A 27733-nucleotide genomic window follows, 5' to 3' on the forward strand; every position below is an offset into this window, starting at 1 on the left:
CATCTGGGGACTCTGTTGTCTTAGTAGTTACACAGGTGTAACTGCCTGGAATTTGGTAGGTTAGTGGAATTCATAAACTAGTGGATGAGGCACCAGACAAAATACCATCTACATCTCATTCTCTTTCAATTATGATAGCCCTGTGGTGTTAAATGGCACAAAAAGCAGCAAAAGTTTACTGAAGTCAGCAGTTATGGCTCTGAACCTACAAGTAAGTACAAGATACAGTAATTATGCAATATTTTTCTAAATAAAGATGCATTGGCATCTGTGAATTGCATTTGAAAAGACAATTCCCAAATTCAGATGACACCCCCCTTTTCTGACAAGAGATGGATAAGAACCCCAGCAAGAACAGAAATTGGCACTGTGTGGCCACTTCATGTTTCATACTGCCCTTGCTCACGCATGGAAAATACAGCACAATGGAAAGAAATAATTCAGCAACAGTCTATAATTTTTTATTTTCCTTCTAGTCATGGCTCTGTATTATTCACATGGCTATACCATTTACTCAAACAAGCAGTTCTGCTATTTGTATGAGGAAGCACTAGAGTAAGACTTGTCATGTGAATCTGGAGTAAGCCTGGACCTTGATTAACTGCAGCAAATCTTCTGAGATTGTGATTTTTGTCATGATTCATGACAGGGGGATTTCTGAATTCTCAAAAATTTTGCTAGGACAAGAAAACTGTTTTTCATCTAGATCTGCCCAGAGTCATCCATTTACACTGTAAGTTTTACATCAGATATGTGTGTGTACATAGTAACTGTAAAATGGAGCTACAACCCACTACAAGTTACTGAAATACAAAGAATAAAGGGTTGGTTTAATTAATTAACTAGCAATGGCTCCAGCTTGCAATATATGGATCTGAACTTGCCAGGTGTAGAAGGAGGAGGGTCTTATAATGTAGGGGATTGGTTTCTGTTTGTTCTAGCATTTACTAATTCTTCATTCTGCACATTCTTACTTGGTGGTTCCTGGAAGCTTCTTGACCTTTGCTACCTATTTGCTTGAGAAAAATATTGTTAAACTGCTTTACACATGGGTAAGGATTGACACCTAGTGGCCATACATTGCCAAAAGGGTTTACAAAAAAAACCCTCTAATTTTTGGATGTTTTTTGTTGGATAAAGCTTTCTACAGACTAAGCATACATTTATACTTTAAAGACCTATGTGAACAGCCATTGGAACAAAAGTTATTTTTTGCCCTAACATTCTTGTATATTTTTAATGGATTATTCCTTCTTTAATTGAGAAGTAGAGGAACACTATTTAATTTCAGCACATGTAATTAAAACCAGTCACAGACTGCAGATTGGGTTATACTCTTTTCCTTTCCTCTCTGCTTGCTGTGAAACAGAAAATAAGAGTCTGAAAATTACTTTGTGATTTGGCTAGTATCAAATTATAACCTTACCTATTAATTTCCTTGCATTCAAGTACCTGGCGTTTGTAAACAATGTGATACTAGCTGGCTTCTGACACACAGCTTTTAGTTTTCGGCATACCCTAGATTTCAAGCCCTCTTCCCTCCATTTCCAGCATTTTATTTTAATGCATGACAACAAAAAATACACTTAACTGGATATCTGAGTAACAGGTAATTGGATATTTAAGTAAATGCAGTGGACAGGCCAGCAAGATAATATACTGTGAGAGTCAGAGATACTGCCCAAGCTAGTAAAAGTAAAGCTCTGACAGGATATTTACACACAGCAGATCAGAACTAAATTGGAGAACTCAAGTCCATGTCTCAGGGTGCTTCCATTAGGCAGGATACAACAGGTGAATGAAATAAAAGGCAGAGAGGCAAGTTGGGATGATGAGGTGATGAAGCAAACAGAAAAAAGCAGAAGACATGGCTACAGCCCTTCCTTAGTCAATGCTAGAGAGAAGTGGTTTGTAAATGTCAAGCACAGGTAGGTTTTTAAAGGGGGTAAATAGGAAGCTTAAAATTTTGGGAGGGGGGGGGTCTTCTAGTGAAAAAGACACAGAGAGGGGTAGAGGGGAAGAAGTCTCCTAGTAAATAGGACACAGTTCAGGAGACAGTGAAAAGTGGGGTTTTTTATTTTGGAAAAACAGTTTGGACCATTTTGAAGGCTGATGAAAAAACTTTCTGTCACTGGCCAGATCACCAGCCCCAAAAGCAGTAGTGAGAACAATCCTAAAACTCACTTGATCAATCCTTTGTAGATTGCCCAGCACTGGAGAATGTGTCTGGCCTGAAAATTACCAGTTATTCTGCAGCAGGTTCATTCAGATGCAAACCTTTATGTGGGTCAGAGCCTGCAAATTCAACTCTCAAAGACAAAAATGTGTATTGCTGTTCTGAACTGCCAAATCTGCACAGCTGAAATATTTAGCCTGTGGACAATCCATATTGGTCATTAATGCATTCAGCTATTGTATCCCTCCCCCATTTCAGAAATTCAGAAGTATGATGATAAAATCTGTAGATCTTTCATGTATTATCTTCCCTGCTGTTTTCTCCATTTCAACTCCATTAGGTGAAGATAAATCTATCTCCAGAGTGATCTATCACATTAGTCAAATCATTCCACTCAGCTGGAGCTAGTCCATTCAGTGGCTGTTTAACATTTTGAACCCTTTGTTGAGGGCTGATCAGAATACTAATTTAAGATTGGGCTGTTCAGATTAATGAATTGGAGGCTGTGAACTCAGTATGAGTGAGAAGCCTTAAGCTTGTCTTCTTTCTCATAGGCTACCACTGGCATGCAATGCCATTTACTTGCCCCTCAAAAAATGAATGAGGATTATAAATTGTTCCTACATATACATTTTAATCCAGTGTATGTCCAGTAAAATTTACCATCCATTTTGTGTTTACCAGCTCCCCACATCAACAGAATTGTAATCTGAAGGTAGAAATGTACATTTGTTTTGTTTTGGGCCCTATCTTCCTAGCAGAGATCTTCAGTCAAAGAGACTGAGGTAGTCTCCTATGCCATTTACAAGTCTGAACAATTGATACCAATCCAAGTCGCATCTGAAATTCCTAGGCACAGTATAGGTGGAAAGCTATTGCTGGAAACATATATCACAAAACTCAAGTTACTATTGGTACATGTTTCTGTTATTTGGTTCCATTCATAAGCATTGAATGAGCTTGTTCTGTGCCATGCTGAGCCCTGGATCACTACTACACAGCATGCCATACACACTCCCTCCTGATCCAGGTGTGTCAAATCCTGGAAATGAGGAAGCGTAGCTGCCTTAGAACAGCCCTGAATATGTACCACTAAACCCGATCAAAAGGAAACTTGAGGATGGGGTTGGAGGTAAAAACAAAGAGTGCCAGTCTAAAAAAGGTTCATGGCCTCAGTTCTGGGACTTGACATACATGGAGCGGAACCATGTGAATGGGGTGTGCTTCTCAGTGGCTTCTCAGGTTTGGCACAAAGGCTGTGTAGACATGCCCAGTGTGAGCCTTAAACAACAACAATAGATTTAGCTCTGTAACTTTATTCAGTTGTCACACCCAGTTTGGTTCAGGGAGAGAATTCACTCAACATTTAACTCAATGCTCCATTAAATTAAGGAAAAGTTAGGCATTTCTATTAATGAGTCATATCATACCATCTATTTATAAGCAGAACTTCTCAATGATTTCCCCCCAGAGGGTCCTTATTAGAAGATGGCAGCATCTAATATTATTATTTAACATTTCATAGTTGTCCTTATATGGTCATCTTCTAAAACAAAATCTATGCTACATTATCACCTTTATTAAATTCAGCACATTTCCCCCTTTATGAGAGAAACAATGAACATTTGGGATAACGCATAAAAGAAAATATAGAAACCATCTATTTTGCAAACCTTATGGGTTAGAAAAGTTCCAGTTCATTACTTCCCTGTTTATGTCAATGAAGGTTGGATCCAACAAAGAGGCAAGAATCTCCTGATTCATGCTCACCCTCTTGTGAGAGAGGATCCTGTTAATTTTATCTTTTAGACATCTGTGGTAATTTAGGCAGTGACTATGTAAAAAGCCCTATGGTTTGGAAACATGTCCTTGAGATATCATGAGATACTGACTTTTAAAGAAGCATAGAAATTAAACTGATTTTAAATTTCAAATATGCTATTTTTATAGGAAGGCATTTATGGTACTCTGGAATTGCTACAGTGTCATTTACAGAATAACTTGAACCATAATTATGAAGCCAAGAATTAAAGATTTTGCTAATTTTTAATCCCTGGTGTGTGGCTGAGCTGTAGCATGAAAGACAGTAGAAGGCATTACAAACTGTTTTAAGGTTACTGATTAGGAAAATGTGTTCATTCAAAACAAAATTATACCCATCTGACCTATTTGGTATAACTTTACCACTTGGGCTAAATACAGACAGTCAAAAAGCCTGAGGCTGAATCAATTCAATCTTCTCAGGTTAGCTTAAACTGCATAGATTGAACCAAAAAACAAGTGAACAGACATTCACTTTTGATTCTAGAAATGTAGCCACATGCCTGCAGTGGCTCACATCAGAAGCTGCGGGGTGCTAGACCATGCCTCCTTGCTCTGCTGGAGCAGACAACTTGGGCCAAAGCTAGCCCATCCACTGTGTAAGGGGAGAGGGGGATCTGCAGAGGAGGTGCAAAGCATCCTGGGATGCTGAGGGACTGTGAATTAACTTGAATCTGGATGGAATCTGGGACAGAAGTTCAATAAACCATCACTTTTATTAATAAATCAGTTGTCTGATACTACATCCATCCAGGTTGATCTTAAACCAGTTTCGGCCATTTTGAAAGCAGTTTACGTGCACTGCAATTCTATTGTGTTACAAATTTGAACCAGTTTCTAATCACATATAGGCAACCCCTGCTTAGCACTCTTAATTGGTTCCAGAAAAAACAAGCGGTAAGTGAAACCATGCTAAGCAAAACCCATTTGCCCATAGGAATGAATGTAAATATAAGTAATTGGTTACTGCAGCTTCTTGCTGCGGCTTCTCGCCACCACCGCCTCTCCCCATTAGCCCGCTGGCCACTCCAGTCCCATGTGCCAGCCCAGTTCTGCATTCCTGCTGCCTCATACTGGGCCCCCACCAGCCCTGGCCCTGGGCACCAACGCAGGCCCTGTGCTGATGCCTGTCCCCTCATTGTTTCTCACCACCGCTGCCTCTACCTGCCAGCTTGCCGGCCCCACGTGCCAGCCTAGGCACTGGCACTCCTGCTGCCCCACTCTGGGCATGGGCCCCTGCCAGCCCTGGCCCCAGGCCCTGCACTCCTACTGCCCCACCCTGGGTGCAGGCCCCCACTGGCCCTGGGCACTGGCGCAGGCCCCGCACTCCTCGCTGCCGCTGCTTCAGCTGGTTAACTCAGGTGGTGGAGCATCCCACTGGAGCAGGGTGGATGGAATTATATGAAAGAATAGCACCTACAACAGCCTCAGGTGCTACCATAGCAAAAACAATTGATGATAATTTTGGATGTATATTCATGATTTTTTCTTTTTCTTTTTTTTGTCATTTTCTCGTTAAAAACTACTTTTGTTTATTAATGCAAACTGAAGTGGATGTTGAGATGCGAGATGGAGATAATTATCGTGTACTTTAAAAGAAAGGGCTTGTCCCAGTAGAGTTTAATCATGCATAACTGACACAGACCACTTTGTCTTTGTCCACAATGGCCAACATCACATCAGCTTTGTCTACAATGTTCTGGACAATCAGCTAGTTTGACTGTAAAACATTTTTAAACATGATGACATTTCCTCATGCAGATGAGCTATAAGATAATGAACTTTGATGAACCTGGACTCCAGAGGAGAGGGACAACTAGATGACCCTATCAAGTGAAACAGAAGTTGAGTTTGCCCACCTGAACACCATCAAAAAAGACTGACATTTACCAAAGTAAGCACAGGAACAGCCAAATGACATAAATATTTGGGTAACAGTTCTAGTTATAGCATTACATATACTGCCATATCCAGTTAATTTATTAACCATCTAGTGTTTTAACTTCCACCAGAAAGCCTGTTGAACTTAATGGGCTTTGGCTTCTGACTTCAGATCCTCCATTTCACTATATTCTTTACAATGAATTTAGAAATCGTTAAGCCAAATTATTGTACAGGGTGCTCATGTAATATTAACTATTATGGCTGTATATTCTTTATTAAGTCTATTTTAAGAGGTGGCACTACCTTTTGGCTACTTCGATTCTTGTCTTGGCTTCTATTTGCATGAATGGATTTTAGATAACAGTCCACATAATTAAACAAACAAAAATATCACTTACTGAATTATAAAAAAGAGGATAATACAATACTTTTTGACATATATAATCAATGACAGAGAGAAATAAGAAGCAGTAGTGCTGAAAGGGACTTGAAGGTAAAAACAAAAAACAAATTAGACATCAATTTTTAATTCTAAATGGAAGAATAAGGAGGTTAGTTATCTGAGGCTCTTTATGATGTTATTTGCAAAAACTTTGCTTCAAGAAACAGAGGTATCAGTTCCAGCCTTCACGTGTACATTTGTCTGCAGCATTATGTTCAGTAGTAGATATCTAATTAGCAAGAAGATAATTACAAAGTAGCAAGTGTTCCTAGCTGTAACCTTCCATGCCACTCACTAGCGCATTTTGTTCTTACTGATTTTTCGGGCACCGCCATCTGCTTTATGTTTGAAAGCTTGTCATCCGGTCAGATGTCTTGGATGTGTGCGGGCCGGGAGCGGTCCGAGGCCCTCGGGGGGGGGGGGGGGGGTTTCGCGCAGCGGGCTGTGGCCAGCAGCCCAGACACGCCGGGTTGGGGAAGGCAGGCGGCACGCTAGAATTAGGCATGGACGCTTAGTGGTTGATTTAAGATTATTTTACTTACACCGAAGATGGTCGCGGTGCAGGCAGGAAAACTTGCTTGAGTTGCAGTTACAGACAGAAAAGAAGAGAGGAGGACTAGAGTTCCTTCCCGTGAACCTTCTAGCCCAATCCAGTTGAAAGCTCTAAACCGCGAGCCCATTGTGTCAACCGAAGAAAGTAACTCGAAGCAAAGAGCTCTGAATACACTCACACGAAGTTTGCTAGGCTCCGTGGAACTTGTGCGCAGGGAAGGGTACGTCGAGGGATCAGGCAGTGACAGGGAGAGGCTAGAGGCTGATCAGACCCCTATAGCCTTCTTAAGGTACACGCGCTGGGTCCGATAGGCTCCACAGCGCACCTAGAGTTCTCCTCAAGATGTTTACGGAGTCCCCCCTTGCAGGGTTGTCCTCCGGAGATCTCCAACTTGGGCGGAAACTGCTCAAGCCTCTTATACGGCTAGCAGGCCAATCACTAGCCACCACGTGGGAATAATTTAGAACTGGCCAATAGTGGGACACAAATTTGTATACGAATGGCGGGAACTCCTTGCACCGTGCATTTCTCTTTTGCAACCTAGAAATGCACCCTGCAAAGAAAGCTACGAGTGGTGGGAAATAATTTAGCAGCGCCGAAGCACACACAAACAAATATCACACCTTTGGGTTGTGACAGGATGGTCCCTAGGGGTTCTGTTCTGCCACATCTTGTTGGTATAAGTTTACTATTTGGAGGATGGTTTTAAGTCCTGCCTCCCCTGGTGCCCTCCTTCAATCTTCCCATTTGGCTTCCCATTTCAGGGCTCTGCCTCCCCTACACCCTGCAGTATCCCAACCAAAGATGTCAATTCCAGACTACGACTAAGACAGAGTCCGCTTGTCATGGTACAGGTTTTTGTTTTGCCTTTTTAGGTTTTAAAAGTCCAGTTTGGACAGTGTATCATCCGTATTTGGGCCATACTTTAACTGGCCTGTAATTTTACCCATACGGGTTACCTTGCTCCCAGGTACGCTACTTTCTCTCCCTAGTTCTGGTCCACAGCAGTCCAAAGTTCCTTCTCTCTCTCTTTTCAGGTTCGTCGCTATCCCATTCCCAGCTGGCTGTATCTGGGATCCAGTGCTCTGTCCCAGGTAAGTACCTAGGCCCTGTTGAGCTTATATCATCCTGGCATGCCCCCTCTTGGGGCTTGCATCATATGCCCTTGGTGGGGCTGCAGACAGCTCCAGGCCACTCTGGGGCTTCCAGAGGACTCATTTCCAGGCCTCACAGATCTCGGTCCAGTGGGGTTTTTATTCCCCCTCCAGGAGTCCAGCTGGCAAATCAGCATCAGCACTCCACCATAAAGTGGATCCATGCCGGTGCTGGCTTCAGCTCTCCTCTGGCTTGCTGTTGCTTTTCCTCTTTGATCTCTGGCATGGGTTTTTTTTTCCACCGCAGCCCCGTTCCTGCTGTGCTACCGGTCTTCAGCGGCATCTCACTGGCTCTGCACCTCTCCAGGCTCTCCTCCCTCGTAAATTTCTATTCATGGTGGTGTCCCTGCCACGCTAGCATAAGAACAAGAAGTGACCAGGCATTTACAGGGATGTAGAAAGAGAGTTTGGCTGAGTGGCTTGTCCCCAATCTATATTTAAAGTTATTTTAAGGAATGGAAACAAGGAGAGAAATTGTTTAGCACTGGATAGAGATAAGGCTAAGAGTATTGAGATTAAATTAACAAAGGGAGATTTGAGATGAATATCAGGAAGTATTTCCAAACAATGAGAAGCATTAATCTACAAAGTGCAAATCTTCCTTGTCTTTCAGTTTAATCTAAGGATCAGTTCTGTAAGAGAAGTGATAAAAAACCTCCTCTTATCAATGCTGTTTGTTTAGGCTTATTTTTAGCAAATTGTGTAGGATTTTATTAACGTTACAGAGCTTATGGTTCACCTTCTCCTCTTGTTTTCCAATTACCCAATACTTGAGAAACTTGCTGATAGGTCACATATGCCCATTTATAGTAGAAAGGTCTGTGTTCCAGTACCTTAACCAGAATAACAATGCTAATCAATATTAAATAGCTCCATTTAGACAATAGTCTGATATTCTTATTTAATTCATTGTCTCTTCTTCCTAATACACTTTTTCACTCTTTGCTAATTCAGAAGTGAATAGATGGAATTTTACTGAACTTTGCAAAAAACTAAACCCCCAACAAAAAAGGAAAGAATTTATTTTAAAAACCAAAAAAAGCTGTGTAATGAAAGCAACTTCTCAGCTATAACTAGACTATTGCTATGGAGTTATTTCAATGAAGCATTCAAAAGTATTCTTGCAGAATACAAATCTATCCTCTTTTGTTTTTTCACTAGATACTTCTTTCAAAGGGAGTAAAGGATTTTAAAGATCAGTTTTAGCCTTAGCACAAGGACTTTGACATCTTTTCCAAATAAGAAGTTGCCTTCAGCATGAAAGTATCATATGAAAACTTTCAGCCTCTCTTATCACTCCTTCCTTTGTGAAAGTTTGAACATCCTGGCAATTTGGTAATGAAGTCCTTCATTTATCTTAAAAATGGGTTTTCTGCACTATATCACTGGTTACATTCAGGCTTGTAATGAAGAGAGAAAGTCAGACCAAATTCAAAGAAAGATGAAGGGGCTGTGGAACCCAGGGCTACACAGATTATTTACCCATAAATGTTACAGCTATGTGCCTAGTGTTGGATAGGGCAGCATTGTACTGAAGTAATGTATTTCAAAAAGCCATGAATGCATCCATGCTGTTGTTGTTCTAGCCCTGCAATATGTTTTGGAATTTATATTGATCACAGAGGTGAACTGTGTAAGGTGAAGGGCGAGCAGGGCACTAGTCATAGGAGCCAGGTAGAAGCAGCTTTTATACCCAGCAGTGTACCTAGGGGGTGAGGAGAATGGTTCTGCCCTCCAGAAGTCTTGGCCACAGCAAGCACAGCCCTGGACTGAATGGCATATTGGGGATGAGGATGTAAGCATGGCACCAGCAGCCTGCACCATAAGACCCCTGTCCCAGAAGCCCAGGCTGCTAAAGCAAGAGCAGCAGCAGCTGACTTCACGTTGTGAAGAGCAGTGGCAGGTAAAATCACTACTTCACTCCAGCTCCCTTACCCTCACCATCCACCTTCAGTGGTCAGCATACTATTCCCTAATTTAGGCTCTGAAGGAGCTTGCAAACAGGAAACCTAAATGGACGAGAACCTGAGATTCATTATAACAATTGAGTTTCCCCTGGACTGGATGCCTGTCTTATTATTGAGTATATATCTTTATACATATCCTCATACATTTCATGTTTTCTTAGCAAATGGATAAATACTCTTAGCCAAGAATATACTCTTGCTAAGAGTATATTTATAGAATATATAGAAAAATATATTCTTGCTAAGAATATGCATATATCATTCTGTTACATATGAGATATATATTCTTAGCAATTAGATGTAGCAGAATGATGCAGCAAGTTAGGGCAATTACCTCCTTTCCCCACAATTATTCTTTTTTAAATTTCCCATTTTAAAAAAAAAGTCTATGTAGTTTGAATAACATCAGAGGTAATTCAAGTGTTTTATGTAACCATAAATCAACATAATTTTATATATGTTTCTAATCTAGAATAATGGGCTTCAAGTTTTCTCAAATATGGATTTTCATCAAGGAAGAGCTTCCCTACATGTGAAAATTGCAAAAGCCATGTCATGAAGATGGTAGGCAAAAAGAATCTGCAAAAAAAAATAGATCTTATGATGAATGACTTGCCAGAGGTATTTCTGGTTTTCCTGTGATGCTTGCTAGTTTGCCAAGTTTAGCACAAATTTTACTGAGGGCATTATTTTCAATAATTAAAGTTAAATAAGTCAAAATATTTCTTGTCCTCCAAAATAGTTCTAAAAAAAAATTCTAAAGACCTGATAATCATTTTTAAGACTCATGGGATGATTAATCCAATTAATCTTGGAAGAAGATAACAGGATGCCAGCAATTACAATATATAAACTTAATTAAAAATGAATGATGAGAAGTAAATGTAATCATAAAGAAAATATACTCTGTGTCCCCAGAGACAGTTTAACACTGTACATATATTATTCCAATTCTTTGCATTTGATAATTCAATTTCTGCAATAATGAAATATGCAATGTCCCTTTCTCTAAATTGATACGGGGTGAACAAATCCATCATTTAATTTTTTAGATGCTTTATTATTAAAGAAATACAAAACCTAATACATGGAATTCAAAGTTAAGGCTTAGCCTGTATACATGTTTTTAAAACTAGAATAAAATTTGCCCCATTTTAAGTCAATGGGAATTTTTTTCATTAACTTGATTAGGCCAAGAGTTTATCCCTAAATACCTATTGATACAACACAACCAACATCCACTCTAGTGAAAGCCACTTACTTCATACTTCATCTTGTATCAATTGAAATAAGTTAGTGTAGCCAACTAGGACTGTAAATGCTGCATCAAAGGGATGCAAAGTCAAGAAATTGGCTCTGCTACAGGAAGAGCTTTTGCTACTATTAATAGAAGCTTAAAAACCCTTAAAAAGCTAGTCCCTAGTGCATTGTCACTCTCTCCCTGTATCTGGCAAAGCATCACAGTGATGTTACAGATGCTGCAAACTGTTCATTAGCAGCATATCCTGATATAAACTATGAAGACAATTATGTCAGTTGTCTGTAAACAACTGACAAAAATGAGGGGCCTCTAGAAGAAAGCATTTCCTTCCACACCTTTCTGTTTCATTCTTCACCCTCCCACACTAATTCATTCCCCAAATAAGCCAAAATGAACATCCAAGTACAATCCCACTATATAGGACCACCTAAAAGAAGGGGCACCAGAAGGATGGAGGGAGAGGAAGGGACCGCTTGCCTTACCCTGCCTGCACTTTCTGACCATAGATTCATAGATGCTAGGGTCAGAAGGGACCTCAGTAGATCATAGAGTCTGATCCCCTGCCTAGGCAGGAAAGAGTGCTGGGGTCAGATGACCCCAGCCAGATGCCTATCCAGCCTTCTCGTAAAGACCCCCAAGGTAGGGGAGAGCACCACCTCCCTTGGAAGCCCATGCCAAACTTTGGCCACCCTTACCGTGAAGAAGTTTTTCCTGATAGCTAGCCTAAATCTTCTCTCTGGTAGTTTGTGACCATTGCTTCTGTTACCCCAAGAGGCGCCCTGGTGAACAGAACATCTCCAATCCCTTGCTGTGTTCTCCTAATGAATCACCTCTCAGATCACCTCTCAGTCTTCTCTTGCAGAGGCTGAAGAGGTCTAGTTCCCTCAGTCTCTTCTCGTAGGGCTTGTCCTGTAAGTCCCTAACCATGCGAGTGGCCCTCCTCTGGACCCTCTCGAGTCTATCAACATCCTTCTTGAAGTACGGCACCCAAAACTGGACGCAGTACTCTAAGTGCGGTCTGACCAATGCTGCATAAAGGGGAAGTATCACCTCCTTGGATATATTTGCCATGCATCTGCTGATGCATGATAAAGTGCGGTTAGCTTTGCTAATGATTTCATCACATTGATGACTCATGTTCATCTTGGAGTCCACTATGACTCTGAGATTCCTTTCTACTTCTGTGCTGCTGAAAGGGTCACTTCCCAGCCACTAGGTGTGCTGGATATTATTGTGCCCTAGGTGCAGCACTCTGCATTTGTTCTTGTTGTACTGCATCCTCTTGTGTACTGCCCACTTTTCTAACCTGTCCAGGTCTGCCTGCAATCATTCCCTACCCTCCGGAGTGTGCACTTCACCCCACAATTTAGTATTGTCTGCAAACTGGGACAGAGTACAATTCACACCCACATCCAAGCCACAGGTCAATACCGAAGAGAACAGGTCCAAGGACCAAACCCTGCGGGACCCCACTACCCACATCCTTCCAGGTCAATACCGATACATCTACTACCACTCTCTGGGTGCGACCGCTAAACCAATTTGCCACCCACCGGACTGTGTAAGCATCTATGTCACAGCCTCTTAATTTATTTATGAGAATAGGATAAGATACCATATCGAAGGCCTTGCTAAAGTACAAGAAACGACATCCACCTCTAGTCCTGTGTCTAAGCATTTTGTGACCCTGTCATAAAACGAAACCAGATTGTTCAGGCATGATCTACCTGTTACAAATCCATGCTGATTTCCCTGCTGCATTATTTTTCTCACATAGGTAATGTGTGTCATTGAGTGCTGCTGAGGGAAGAATTGACCCCATTTTTTTGCCACTGAAATCAGCACTTTGTTGTGCTCTGGACAGGGGCTCCAGCATCAAAAAGAGTGGTGTGAAAGTTTTTCCCCAGCAGTCACAAACACCACTGCCACTCTAGAGAACTAAGATTCCCAGAATACCTTGCACTTCATGACACTATCCAGATGGTACTTGCTGCTGTTCCTGTGCCCTACAAGCCAGAATATAGTGGGGAGAGGTGGGGAGGAGAGGGGAGCATTAGGCACATTTTTTCCATGTCCTCTCCTCTGCAATCTCCTCAGCACAATCTTGTGGCATATTCCTAATACCAATATAACAAGGTGGAGAGGGGGGAAATGTGACTAGAAAACCTACATTTTTAATTTAATGGAAACTGGAAATACCACAAAGTTGTGCATGCAGCAGAGGTGGCACTACAAACTGCAAAAGTAGCTCTCTGAAAAGAATCACTTCCAATTTGCAATTCTCTCTAGCAATTTCATTCCCACTAAGTGTTATCAGACACATGAAACAGAACTGGGAACTCATTTACATTGACTTCTGAGACGCAATGTATTTTCTCCCTTTAGAATACAGGACAAGTGCATTCAATTCCAGCAACACAGTTAAAAACACTCTTGGTTAAAAATGTGTTTAAATTCAGCGCTGGTAAAACATGCCAGTTTATTTGAACCCTGGACTGGTGGGCAGTGCTCACCAAAACAGCTGAAGGCCATTCCTGGGTTAATTCACAGAACATGAAAAAGGCTGTTAAAGCTCCCACACCTTGCAAAATCAATGAGTTCCTATTCTGATGTGAGAATTCTAGCTTGTATTTATGCCCACACAATCATTGCTGACATTGCTAATGAGGGTAACATTTTTTACCAATTGTAGCAGTGGTTGCTCAGATCGGGTCACTTGCTCCATGATATTTGGATTTAAACCCTCAAGATATATTATGAATGATTATGTTCAAACTGTTTATGTAATTGTTCTATATCACTGCAATATGGTGGTTACACAAAAGCCACTGACCACAGGAAAGTTGCATTGGTTTAAATTTAAAAATCAATTTAACACATATAAGTTAATCATTGCACATTTCTTTGTGGATATGTTTGGTTAATGTAATAGTTGACTTAAGCTAAACCAAAGAAAAAGTGCTACTTCTAAAACAAAAGCATCCACCCTGAACTTTGTATGGGTTTAACTTCACACTTCAGGTTATACTCATGCAACTTTTCCACATAACTAAGGACTAATAATGATTTACCCTGTCTCAGATAAAGTGTGTCGTTCCTGTTATGCTTGTTATAATAGTGGCAAAATTTAGGAATCCCAGTACAGATTTGAAAAACACAGAAAGTACTCTATCTTGCAACATGATTAAATCGAGCCTTAAATCCATAACTTATTTAAGGGTGCATGGAAATGAAACATCTTTTTTGTTACTCTTGTAACTATATGAAAAACAGTATTTCTGGTGACAAGGTCCCCTTGGAAGCCAATTAGTTTGGATCTTCTTCTTATCAGTCCTAGAAATGACTGCAGTTAGGCATAGTACTTCTCAGAGCGATAAGATTAGGGGTAGATTGAAAGGAACGTATATTTTATATGTATAAAGATTTTCAGTAATGTCTTTAATGTTACATGAGATGATTTATGTTGATTTGCCTCAACTCTAGCCAGTATTTTCATAAAAAATAGTAAGTAGAAAGGAGACACAATGACATTTATGACTCTTTATTTACCTTTGTAGAAATCAGTCCGCAATTTGTTCAGCACCCAAACCTCTCAGTGCCTTCTTGTAGCTAATTAGACTCAGAGTACTTTCATTGTCCTAGCCTAGGAAAACAGGCCACTCCATAGGGGCACTTCCTGTGCAGCTTGAGATGGGTAGAGAGGAGAGATGTTTTTCTGGCAAATGTGCAGTTCAAGACTACAGGAGATTTAGATTCTGTTCCTGACTCTGCCACAGAATCCTGTGTGACTGGACCAGTCTCTCTTAGATGATAGTGCTGGAAGGGACCCTGAAAGTGCAGGGGTTTGTTGTTTTCTTGTTTAAGATTAGAATAACATTGCCCTACGCCAAGAGATGGTCATGGATAATGATGATGGAAACATTGTTGACAACAGGAAACCTGGAGAACAATGAACAAACACACTTTGTTAGATCTATCCCAGTTCCATAATGACAACTAAGAATGAAGTCTCCTATCCTGGCATACTGCCTCTCCATCTTAAGATGAAGAGGAGAGAGAAAATATATGACATTATACTTATGTACTGTTATATTGATACACAAGAACATGGACTCTCAGTGACTCTGAAGGTATATCAAGTTGGCAAAATTAGCAAGTTTTTTGGTAAACTGGTATAACAAGGTTATTCCTTTGAGGTACATTTGATTAATTAAGCTATAGATATGGGATATGGAAAGTCAAATATGAATGATTCTGTTTTTTACATTTTAACTTTCATATATTCAGTCCCTTACAGGTATGGCTTAATACATTAATATACATTTATTTCATATTTCAATTTTTTCTGAAGCCAAGCAAAAAATAACCAGGGAAGTAACTGATGGCTACAGACTTCCTTGACTTTAAAATATATACATGCCAAGAATGTTTCCTTTATTCTCTCAAGTATAACAGTAATACCCTCTTCCTTTGTACGTGTTTTAGAAGTACTCATTAATTGTCCAATTTTGGCAGTTCACAAATTCTGAGATACAGCCAAACTCTTTCCTTTGACTACAGTAGCAGTGCTCACATTTTTGTCCCTGTAAGCCAGATGAATGGTGCAGGGCCAGCCCACAGGATGGATAAGGTTCCATGCCACCCTCTCGCACTGGGATCAGGTCATGGGAGCCCTCTGCTGCCTCTGCCCAGCCAGCATTGAGCTCCAGGTGCCCTGAGCCACAACCATCCAGCTGGATCAGGATCCCAGGGCCCATGCTGCACCCCCCAGCTGAGATTGGGTTCTGGGGGCCTGCACTGCCCCCACCCAGCTGGGATTGGGTTAGACAGATCCACGCTGCCCCTGTCTGGCCAGCATCTAGCTTCGCAGGCTGTGCTGCCCTCATCCAGACCCTGCTCTACATACCCAATCTAGCATTAAAGTCCATGGCCTGCAAAGCTTCCCACAGATCTGTGCAGAGCCAAATAACAAAGCGCCAGAGGCTGGATCTGGCTTGGGGGCCATAGGCTGAGCACCCCTGGTCTATAATATGAGCCTTGCTTGATTCTGAGCTCAACAGAGCCGATACTCAACAACAAATAATTGATCTTGTGTCTGGGTTAGGAAGTCTATGTAACTGGCAGGACCACAGGACCCCCTTAATGTGGGTCCCCACTTATTAGCAAATGATGCCCGTAAAATGTTTTATGTTTAAATTGCAGTACTAGAGTAACTGTATAGTCAAGCACACCCAGGGTTTTGGCAACTGTTGATCCTTTCGGTTCGTGATGTATATGTGAGAGGTCACTCAGACCTTTGATGCATATGCCTAGGCAGGAGTTTGGAGAAGTGAAGGCTGCCCAAACCTTCCATCCCCCTTTTAGGCCACTGAGAGACAGTCCGAAGGCCAGACTGTCCAGATCTTTGGTGCCTCCATGGCTGTAGTCATATAAGCAGCCGGAAGTTGAATTTGGGTCTTCTGTGTGGCAGACAAAGATCCTACCACTGAACCACAAAGGACTGTATCAAGTACGCCAGAAAACCTTTTAACAATAGCTTGCAAGAATGTCCAAGAATAAGCAGCATTTTGGGAAAAAAAAACACTCACACAATGATCAGAAGGATAGGATGCACCTTTGCTAAGCTCACTTATACTTCAGCTTCCTCTTGTAAGTTGCATAGAGTTCCTTTGTCAAGATCCTTTTCTTTTAATGAAGCAAAGGGCTACCTGAGCCCCACTGCTCAGCCAATCTGAAAAAAAAATGTAGCAAATAATACCCAGTAATTTAGGTCAATATTCCCCCCTCTTACTTAACATCTGTGCAACCCAGTTGGTTTAATAGATTCTAAGGCAGGGGTCCTCAACCTTTTTAGGTTCAAGGCACCCCTTGGTAGACTCAAGACACCCCTCAGAAAATGCCAGATTTTACTTTTTGCTCCTTTTTTGACTATGGAAAATAATACAGCAATTTTTTTGTTGCAAAGAACTAAAAAAGACTGCAATCAATCACATTTTTTTAACACTATGGATTCTTAGTTGAAATTTTGGGTTTATCTTGTGAAAGCTGTTTGTACACTTAACAGTGCTAATGTTGTCTGGCATGTTGTGGCACCCCTGAAAGGATCTCAAGGAAGCCAGTGTGCCGTGATTGAGATTCACTGCTTTAGGGAAAACAAAGACTGTTAAATTATCTCATCTGACCTCCTGTAGAACGCCAGGCAGAATTTCATCCAGTTACACTTGTATTACACTGTTATATAGATATTACACTGTTATACTGATACACAAGAACATGGATTCTCAGTGACTCTGGAGGTATATCAAGTTGCCAAAATAAGCAAGTTTTTAACAAATATTTTGTGTTTGGTATTGCAGGATTTGAAGCTGTTCAGCACAAGAATCTTATCAGAAAATCAAGCTGGAATTATACACACTTTTTCACACGCTGGTTATTTAGTTTTGATTAAATTGGATAAGGATAGAAAAAAATTTAAACATAGATTAGTAAATTCAGTTTTGAAAATCATAAAAAAAGTTAAAGTGTTGGGCAGTAGGGGGCAGAAGAACAGCATCAGACAAGGAGACAGAAATTACATACAGCATGAGATTCCAGGAACTAGATATATATTTTGAGCCATTGTGGATTTTATTATACAGTATTTATGCACTCTGCTACCTAATGGATTTAACTGTCCCATGAAATTATTATACGGCAGCATGGGGACTTGCTGGATAAAATGGAAATGCTCACTCACATTTATGACCCACATATGACTCAAACGTAGAACATATATATCATAATGCCTTCTAATAGCATCACTGTAGTTGACAAGCAATTGTTTTCACTTTAATGTTATATATGCCTAATTTTAGGATTTAATCCTACTACTTGAATCAAAATTGTAATCTGGCAAAATACAATGTCTGAGTGCAAACTGTCAGCCTGGAAAATAATTATTTCTCATGCAGATCCAAAATGGTGTGCGGGGTAAGAGCAGATCAGAAAAATACTGCAGGTGGCTGAAAATGACCCGGGATTTTTTTTTTTTTAATTTTGAAAGGATGGAACATGTATTATTTAACTGACTGATCCAGAATAGGATTCTTGAAACAGCTAGGAGCATTAATACAATCCTTCTGAGTGACAGGGTACCCTTTCCCACTGAACTAAACCCTGCAGGATATGCCAAAAGGAAGGATTTAAAATCCATTAAGAAATCTTTTGTGGAGTAAGGCATTTGGTTAGACATGATATTCCCAGCCAAACTGAAGGTGTCCTGCTGAATTAAGACTTCTTTTCTTGCATGCTGGATGAGAATAGCACACCAGGACAAAATTAAACAAGGCAATGCCTCTGAAGTTCCTCATGTTCTGGGCACAGTCACCTGAACATGTTATTGTTTAGAAACTCAACCTTACTTCCATTAGTTTCAATGGGAGTCTTGCTATTAATTTCAATGGAAGGAGGATCATGCTATTTGTATGCCCTGTGGTAGACATAATAGTGCCTATAAGCACACACCGTTCTGCCAACACTCTTGGAATTAGTCACAGTTTATATGCCTGCATTCAGGCATGGGTAGATGTGATATCTTTTATTATATCAACTAAATTATTAGATCTAAATTATTAGATCTTTTATTAGATCAACTAAATACTTGGAAAAATTGTTCTTTGCAAGCTTTTGGGCACAAACACCCTTCTTCAGGCATAGGGAGAGTTTGGTGGTATAATATGTGCTCTCCTGGGTAGAATAGAAGCCAATATGCAAAATGCAGGTCTGTGAAAATGCAAATGCATGGCAGTGAAGATCAGGGGGAATGGGGGACAATAGATATCAGACAGGTAGGTGGGGGCAGGAGGAAAGTTGACCTGGTGATAGAATGTAGCTGGTAAAATGCAGACAGGTTACCTGGGGTTCTTGGATGTTAGGCAGGTTATAATATGCCATAAATCCAATGTTTATATTTAGTCCATTATTTTTTGTGTCCATGGACTAAGAGCTTTTGGTTAAGTCATTTTTAGATATTTTAAAATGCACTTCAAGGAAGTCTGAATCCATTTTTAAAGCAATTTTAAAAAGTATTTTCATCTGATTTTCAAAAGAGCTAATCACTCACAAACCCAGCAGAAATCACTGGGAGCTGTAGGTGCTGAATGCATCTGAAACAAGGTCCTGTATCCCAGAAACATTACCCCAAAACAGAATAAAAAATCCAAAACTGAAATTGCTGCCTGAATATAATTGGGGTAATTAGATGTTTGGATAACTAAGATTCAGTTTTATCTGAGCTGAAATGCACCACAAAATTGCAAGGCATGGAAGGCTAGGTTTTAAAAAATCTACCTCATTCCATTCTTGTTCATGCTAATTGCAAAATCCAAATTTACTTCCATGGGAACAGAATTAGGCCAATGCCGATCACTTTTGGAAATTCAACCTAAAGTGTTTTAGATGTTTATCAAGAGAAAAAACGAGCCTTGACATAGGGCTAAGCTTAATTTTAATGGGGTCTTTTATTTGCTTATGAATGTAAGAGCAAAAAGGAGTGCCTCTCAGTAGTTTACTGGAAAACCAAGTAGTCAAAGAATGCTCAGAACTTAAATACATTATCAGTAGCAGAGAGAAAATGTATTGCTTCCTCCTAGCTAAAAAGAAACAAGAATGGATGGCCAAAGTGCTGGAAATATGAAAAATGGAAAAACTTATTGCTGCTCTTTAGTCTCCACTGAACACTTATTTCTACAGTAGAGGGACCTCCCAGGACATTTCTGTGGCCAGAGAAAAATTATACTTTCTACATTGCTGAAAAGAACGATGTATAGCACATTACTAAGCTTTTTCTTCTCTTTATACATGTGATATAAAGCATTTGGTATTTCATTTGGTATTTCATTTATTCAGATGAAAGAATTAAGTAAGCTTTATTTTTTTTTAAAGAAGTGGTTATGGTTGATTCTGGAAACTTTGTGAGGTTTGAAAGGCTTTACTTTTTAATGATACAAAGCTTTCTTAGCTGATTTGAGTTTCAAAAATAACACAGCTGGGTGTGACTTGGCTCAGCAGTTTCCATTTTACTGTGTAATTGAAGATCTCTTTCTCCACTGTAAAATTTTAAAGTAAAATGCAGGGAGGCACTCATGCTGGTGCCCTTTCTTTTGATTCTGACATTTTACATTCATTTACAGAAAAATGAGTTGGAGGAAAAATAAAAAAAAGAGAATTACACAGTTAAGCTTTTCTGAATTCCTTTCTATGCTTTGGTGCCAGATGATTAAATATATATTAGCCATCAGAATGCTATGTGTTATAAAACATAAAATGATTGGAGGCCAATCAAGTGTAGAATTGATGTCTTCTGCCTACATTAAAGCAAAAATATACTGCTATGTACAAAATGCTTTATTTTAAAGTGAAAGAACATAAAATATAAGAGAAAAAATCTATCATCAGAAATATAAACATTTGCCATTTTAAGATATTTTCTTTACAGAAACAAAGCAAATTACTGTATAGTTCATTATGTTATTGTTCTTATTTTCCCCTTTCCATAGGATTATAATAATTTAGGTTTAAAAATACAAGTGAAGGAAACCATACCTGTCAACTTCTCTTATTTCAGCCCACATATACCTGCTGTTATTTTGCATTTATTACTGTAAATTATGTTTATTAGAACTACAGTGAATAACTCATGAAGCTGAGATTACATCAACCTTGAACTCTCATGAAAGAAGTCAATCGTACTTCATTTGAAGTTGCTTAAATAGACATGTCTTTTGCCCCTCGGTAAGGTTATTTGATCCTGTATGGGTGCCTCACCTGGTAAAAATCTAGGAAGTGACATTACACATACTGGTTTAAGTGATCAGAAACTGGATTAAACCTGTAACGGAACAGACATTGAGTGCACATAAACCAGTTTCAAATGGCCAAAACCGGTTTCAGATAAACCTGGCTGAATGTAGTTTCAGACTTAACTGATTTGACAGACTTAACTCAAATCAGTTTATGGAATATCTGTCCCAGACCACTTGTTGGTTTAAGATAAACCAGACTCCCCCAGCATCCTGGCATGTTCGCTGGGCTGGGCTGGGCTCTCTGCTCCAGCCACAGGGCTGACCCTGCCCCTCTGCTCTTTAGCCAGAGCAGGGACCGACCCTCGTGGAGATACTGGCTGGCATGGCCCCAACCTGGCAGGGTGAGCCGGTGAGTGCTGGGTGTCTAGGGCCAGGTGGGGCAGCCATTGATGGGGCTGGGAGAGCGGGCAGGGGATGGGGCCTGTTCGAGTCGGAGATTCAGCCAAATCAATTTGAGATTCAACTTCTTGAATGCCTGTCCCTAGCCATTGTCCCTATCACATTGTCAATGTGATACCATTGTAGAAAAAGCAAATATGACTTTGGCATATATTAACTGAAATATTTTCAGTAAAGGCAGGAAAGTATGAGTGGCATTGTGTAAGGTACTGGTGAGACAATTCTAGTTACCCCTGCTCAAGAAAGAACATACGTAGGAAAGAGCTACTAGAATGATTAGGAAACAGAGAACTTAATTTACCAGCAGAAGCTAAAAGAGCTTGCTTTATTTAGTCCAGGAAAATGAAGACTGAAAGTAGATGCGACTGCTGTCTATAAATGAACCAGGAGGGGTAAGTGCCAGGGAGGCGAAGGAACATTTTAGGCTAAAAGACTACTGTCACATGAACAAATGGGTATAATAACCGAGGAATGAATAAATTCAGCCTGGAAACTAGAAGTTTTCTAGCTATCAGCACAGTGAGGTTCTGGAACAGCCTTCAGGTAGCAGTAGTAAAGATAAAAAAAACTAGTTTTAAGAGGAAGCCTGAAAAAGTTAAGAAACCTGTGATACAGCAAGATTCCTGTGATAGCAGGGACCCGGACTTAGTGACTAGGACTTCAGTCCTATATTCCTGACTTCAGGGTTTCACATGAAATTCTATTTTCAAAGGTTAAGTAACAGAAACAGATAACCATGATTATTCAAATGACAGAAAAAGAAGAGCTAGAAAAGATCATGAAGTGGTGATTACTTACTCCATATAATGAAAGCAGGGTTCTTTGCTACAATATACTCTGCAGTATTTACTTTACTCTGATCTATCACAGGACAGTTGCATGGGAATTCAAAAGTTTAATATCCTTAAGATATTAAGTGTCTCAAGATTTTGTGCAAAATCAATACAAGGAGAAATGGATTCACAATTTGTAAGCTTGGCCCATCTCTAGAATGACTCCTGTGAAAAAAACCTTCATAATGAAGCACAGCGGTCTGTGCTGCCTTCCACCTGACATTATGACGGAAATGCACCACTCACCTGATTACATCATAAAAAAATCAGCTAAAGGACCCTTAAATGAACCTGGCATGAGTTTCAAGCTGGCAATGTAACCTGACACATAGCAGGCATCAGGGTAGTCTTGAGTTTCACTGAGTATATTTAGCGCGGTTCAGAAGCCGCCTGCCTAGGTTTATGTGTTCAGGCAGCAAGAATTAGGCAGGGAAGAACTTCATTGTAGGCTACCTCATGTATTCTCTGGGAGACTCACTCACTTGGGGTTTCTTTAAGCCTCTCCCATATCGGAAGAAGGTATGTTGTACATGTGCATGTGTGTGTGTTTGTGCAGGTGTGTGTTGGAGGCTGGCAGATAAGAATTCACTCAAATATATGAGTAAAAGACATTTGTAGGTAAAAAGGCACTGGCCCAGAGACTGTCAAGTCTTCAGGGTAGGGACCATTTAGTCCCATTTGAGTCCAATGCCTAGCACAGTAACAAGCCTCTAAGGGCTGCTGCAATATAGAGTCACGGAGAAATTAGGCTAGAAGGGACCTCCAGAGGTTATCTAGTCCAATCCCCTGTCTGAGGCAGGATCATCCTGATTCAAACCATCCTGTACAATCCATAATCTAAACTCTACGTAACCCACCCCCCCGCCGACACATGTAACAGAAAGGGTTGGTGGGGAGGCTGTATCCATATGACACAGGCAGAGGTAGCACCTGAGCACTGAGCTGCATCCCTGCACTGGCACTGAGCACAAGCTTCTCCAGCTGCCAGGGGCACAAGGAACTGGTGTGGGGTTTCAATGGGGCTTTTCCAAGCCTCCCTCTATGACATTTCTCATTCCACCCCCTCCACCCCCTGGACAGCAGCATCCAGCTTCGACCAAGGGGAGGGGTGTGTGTTTGTGTGTTGGGGAGAGCAAGGCAATGCTGTGGCTGGGACTGGCACTCCCCCCACTCCCCCTCCCCCTCTGAGCTGGGGATGAAATTACTCTCTCATCAGCCTCATGCATAAAACATGGGGACAGCAGCAGAGCAGCCCCAGCAACTGTCCCCAGGCTCGCTGGCTTGCTTGCTTGCAGGGGGCTGCCAGTCGCATGTCCCACAGGAGGCTTCAGCTTGGGCTCTGGGACCCCAGCAAGTGGCAGGCACTGCCCCTGGATGCACTGTGCTGCTGGCTGGGCAGCTACTGCCACTTCCACTCCCAGCAGCTCCCTGCCATGGAGCAGCTGTGCCCACATCTGCGCTGGGTGAGAAGCAGGCTCTGGAGGAGCCGGGCCAGGCACCGGCAGTTCCACAGTAAGTGCTTGGCTGAGCCTTGTCCCTTCCCGCCCTCTCCCCCATCCTTCCTCTCCCCCAGCATCTTCCTCCGCCTGCACACCTGCACCCCTAACTCAGCACTTGTCCAGCCCTAGCTGTCCACAGAGGCCCCCACAGCTCATGGCAGGCAGGCAGTGATCACTTGCAGTGCCAGGCTGGGGGCAATCAGAGCACCCCTGTCAGTGTCTACCATTGGCAGGCCTAATTGATTGGTTGGGGACCCTGCTGTGCCCAGCCGGGAAGCAGGAGCCTCCGCACTTTTAAGGAGATGGGAAGGGGGAGAAATTGTGCCCCAGCTTCTTTGATCAGCCAGGCTTTAGCTGGGCAGAAGGCACGGTGGGTGTGAGAGCATCCTCTGCGTGGCAGGTGGAAGGCAAACCTACCTCTGAGCTGACACCCACAGCTTTGCTGGACAGTGCCAGCAGCCCAACAGTCATTCAGGATTTTGCCACAGCCTTGGTGGAGGCAGCTCACTTCCTTTCCAGGAGAGAGATCCTATGCTGGAGTGGCACCTGCACTTCATCTCTTAGGTCACTTCTGTCTCAGACAAACCAAACATGCTGCCTCGGTTTACCCAGAGAGTCCCTTTACGCTGCGTCACTGGGTAAAAGAGTAACTAGTCAGTTTTCGGCTTCTGTTGAATCTCAGAAGCTGTAATATATATAGGACAACCTGAGAAAACAGAGCCAGGTTTTGTTCATTTAAGCATGCTGTAGTGTCCAGCTATTTGTGGACAAATAAGAAGGTGTTCAGGGGGCGGGGGGATTAAGAAGGTTAGATGTCAAACCGAAGCATCTCACCTCTGTTGATCTTATGATTTGGGTCAAGTGTGACAAAGGATGATTTTCAGTAAAAATGTCTAGGGGTGGTGCGGAGAACCATGCTACAAAAGGTTACAACTAAATAAATAAAAAATAACGTGCTATTGTGTCAAGAATGGCGCCTAGAAATCCCTTCCTTTCAGTATCTTAGTTTAACAGAAGCATTATGCTGTGTGACAAATACTAGGACTGGTCTTGGCTTATCTTAATTCATAGCACCATAAAAGGTGTTCCCTGATTACCACCTTCGCTCAGGTACTGTCTTGAGTATTATTTTGTCAACAATTTACACTCTGACTTGTCTTCAAATGTCTTTTCCAACTCAGAATGTATTTGTAGATATCAGAGAGATTTACTCAGTCAGTCATTGCATTCTGACACCTGTTGTTATATATTTGCAGTGGTACAGGTGTAGAAGAAATAGCTTTTTAAGCAATTGCTATTTTCTATGCAAAAGGAAAAACGATCTAGTTTCACCTTAGGATTATATTTATCTTTTCTTGTTTCTTTTTTTAAAGATTCTATTATTTACAATTACAGAATTAACAAATACTGTACCTTGGGAATTCTATGGACACATTACATAGTTTAATGATTGATTATGTACATGCCCTACTTTGGTAGTCTTCTGTGTTGGTCTGTACTAGTGCCAAATGCATCCAAGACTAGTTTATACAAACTGAAAGAAAGGGAAACTGGAGAAGGGAAGATATTCTGAATAATTTAAGGATGTTTCTTTTGTTGGAATAGTGCTCCCTTTATACATGTGTGAACCTGGAGCTGGTATTTTTAATTTGTCTCCAACTTTGGGTGCAATTGCAGCACAGCATGGAAGAAAAAAAGAATAAATATAGTGACAACGATTTTAAAATAAAAGGGAGTGGGGGGCCCAGATAGCTCAAGAGGTTGGTAGTATTTTTTGTAATCTTGTGTGTTACTATTGTGAATCCAAAAGAGGACAGGAATAACCAAAAGTATTCCTTTCTGTGCCCTATGTGTCTAGTGGTGATAGGCACCCTATTAGCCCCACATCCTGGGACTGAACTATCCCCTCATGCTTAAATGTGGTTTGCACATGTGGCACTGTGCCAAATGTTACAATGGTGTAGGTGAGGACATCCCTGTTTTCCTGTTCTCTGTATAAATATTAACTTTATAATATAGACACCCACTATATAGCCAAGTAACTTTTTGCTAGATGGTCTCTGATGTCACTAGGACAGTGGTTTTCAACCTTTTTTCATTTGTGGATCCCTAAAAAATTTCAAATAGTGGTGGGGACCCCTTCAGAAATTTCAAATGGATGTACTTACCCCCTTGAATTGTAAGTGTGGGTATTCAAGTACTTTTTAGTGATCATAGTCATCTTTCTCAGACCCCATAGACACAGTCTGTGGACCCCTAGGGATCTATGAACAAAAGGTTGAAAACCACTGCACTAGGATGACAGCCTTCCACAAAATGCTCCTTCTTAAAAGTGTAGTCACTTAGTGGGATGGACTGAGAATTCGGCCCACTTACTGTGCCTACCATTTTGTATTTGATCTTCTAAAGAGAAACTCCCCACAAGTACAGGGTTGTAGGTTGTTGTCGTGTTGGTCTACAGGCATAGGCAGACAAAGTTCTTTGGGTAAAAACATTATCTATTATTAAACCAACTAAAATAGTTGGGAAAATTCTTCTTAGCAAGCTTTTGGGCACAAACACCCTTCATCAGGTTGAAGAAGTGTCGGCAGATGGTCTGCGCTCTTCCTGGATGGAGTGGTAAAGCAGCCAGAGGCCAGTACAGTATGCAAGAAAGCCAGTCATTTAAAATGTAAATTAAGGTGGTCAGTAGGTGAGATGCAGGTTGGGTGGTGGGAAGGGGCAATGAATGTAGCTGTAGTCAGAGAATGAAACACAGCGCGGTGGGGGCGGGGGAAGGAAATGAGAATAGCTGGTAAAAAGTGGAGAGTTTACCTGGGGAGTCAGATGTTAGGCAGGTTATAATGTGTCATAATCTAATGTCTATATTTAGTCCATGATTTACAAATACTTTTCACAGACGAGTCTATGAACTTCACTTCATCAATCTACTGGATACAAAAAATCATGGACTAAATATAGACATTGGATTATGACACATTATAACCTGCCTAACATCTGACTCCCTAGGTAAACCATCCACTTTTGACCAGCTAGTATCATTCCCTTCCCCCCCACCCTCCTGTCTTTCATCCTTTGACTACAGCTACATTAATTCCCCCTTCCCCTTTCCCCCACACCTGTCTCTTACTTACTGACCACCTCAATTTACATTTTAACTGACTGGCTCTTGCATAGTACTGGCCTCCGGCTCCTTTACCACTCCATCTAGGAAGAGCACAGACCATCTGCAGATGCTTCTTCAGCCTGACAAAGGGTGTTTGTGCCCAAAAGCTTGCTAAGAAGAATTTTCCCAACTATTTGAGTTGGTCTAATAAAAGATATTGGATTTACCCACAGAACTTTGTCTCCCCACAAGCATAGATATTTTAGTTATAAAATGTTTCTTTGCACAAAGGAGCATATGGCAACCACCACAAAGCAAAACCAAGGGAATACAATATAGCAGATAGGATGGAAGTCCTGGGTGAACACAGACAAATGTAAATGAAGAACTCAGAAAGAAAACATTATCATATGACACTGATACAAAAACTATCCTGGTCAAATCACTCTGGACAATGAGTTAAACTCCTGTGAGCAGTGACTAGCCACACAGAGCTAGCCTTAGCATTTTGGGGAAACACTGCATAAATTATTTTTTGCAGCTTCTCCTCGAAAGAGGTAACTGACTGGAAACCACCAGGATCCCATCACTGTGGGCAGGGCTGATCTAAGCATTTGGGGCATGGTTGAAGTTTTTTAATATGTATAAAGACTGTTTGCATAAAAAGGAGGGAGTGTAACAGAGAGGGAAAATTAGCCTCCCTTCCCAACGCATAATGGGAAGGGGGATGCTTGTGTTGGCACATGCATAATTGCCAAATTTTTAAACAGTTTTGCAAAGGACAGTTGACTGCATC

At 41.1% G+C, this 27733-nt stretch overlaps 1 long non-coding RNA gene across 2 annotated transcripts; it reads left to right on the top strand.

Annotated features, from left to right (window-relative positions):
• The first annotated feature begins 1839 nt into the window (after nt 1-1839).
• Nucleotides 1840-19205, top strand: LOC102576432 (uncharacterized). Of its 2 annotated transcripts, XR_009460792.1 has the most exons (5): nt 1840-1928; nt 5759-5891; nt 7914-7970; nt 8278-8350; nt 17615-19205. It is a non-coding gene; the product is annotated as an uncharacterized LOC102576432 (long non-coding RNA). The 2 variants fall into 2 exon arrangements; XR_362809.4 differs by lacking the exon at nt 8278-8350.
• The last annotated feature ends 8528 nt before the right edge of the window (nt 19206-27733 follow it).

The sequence above is a fragment of the Alligator mississippiensis genome, chromosome 3, assembly GCF_030867095.1.
Source record: "Alligator mississippiensis isolate rAllMis1 chromosome 3, rAllMis1, whole genome shotgun sequence".
Classification (NCBI taxonomy): Eukaryota; Metazoa; Chordata; order Crocodylia; family Alligatoridae; genus Alligator; species Alligator mississippiensis.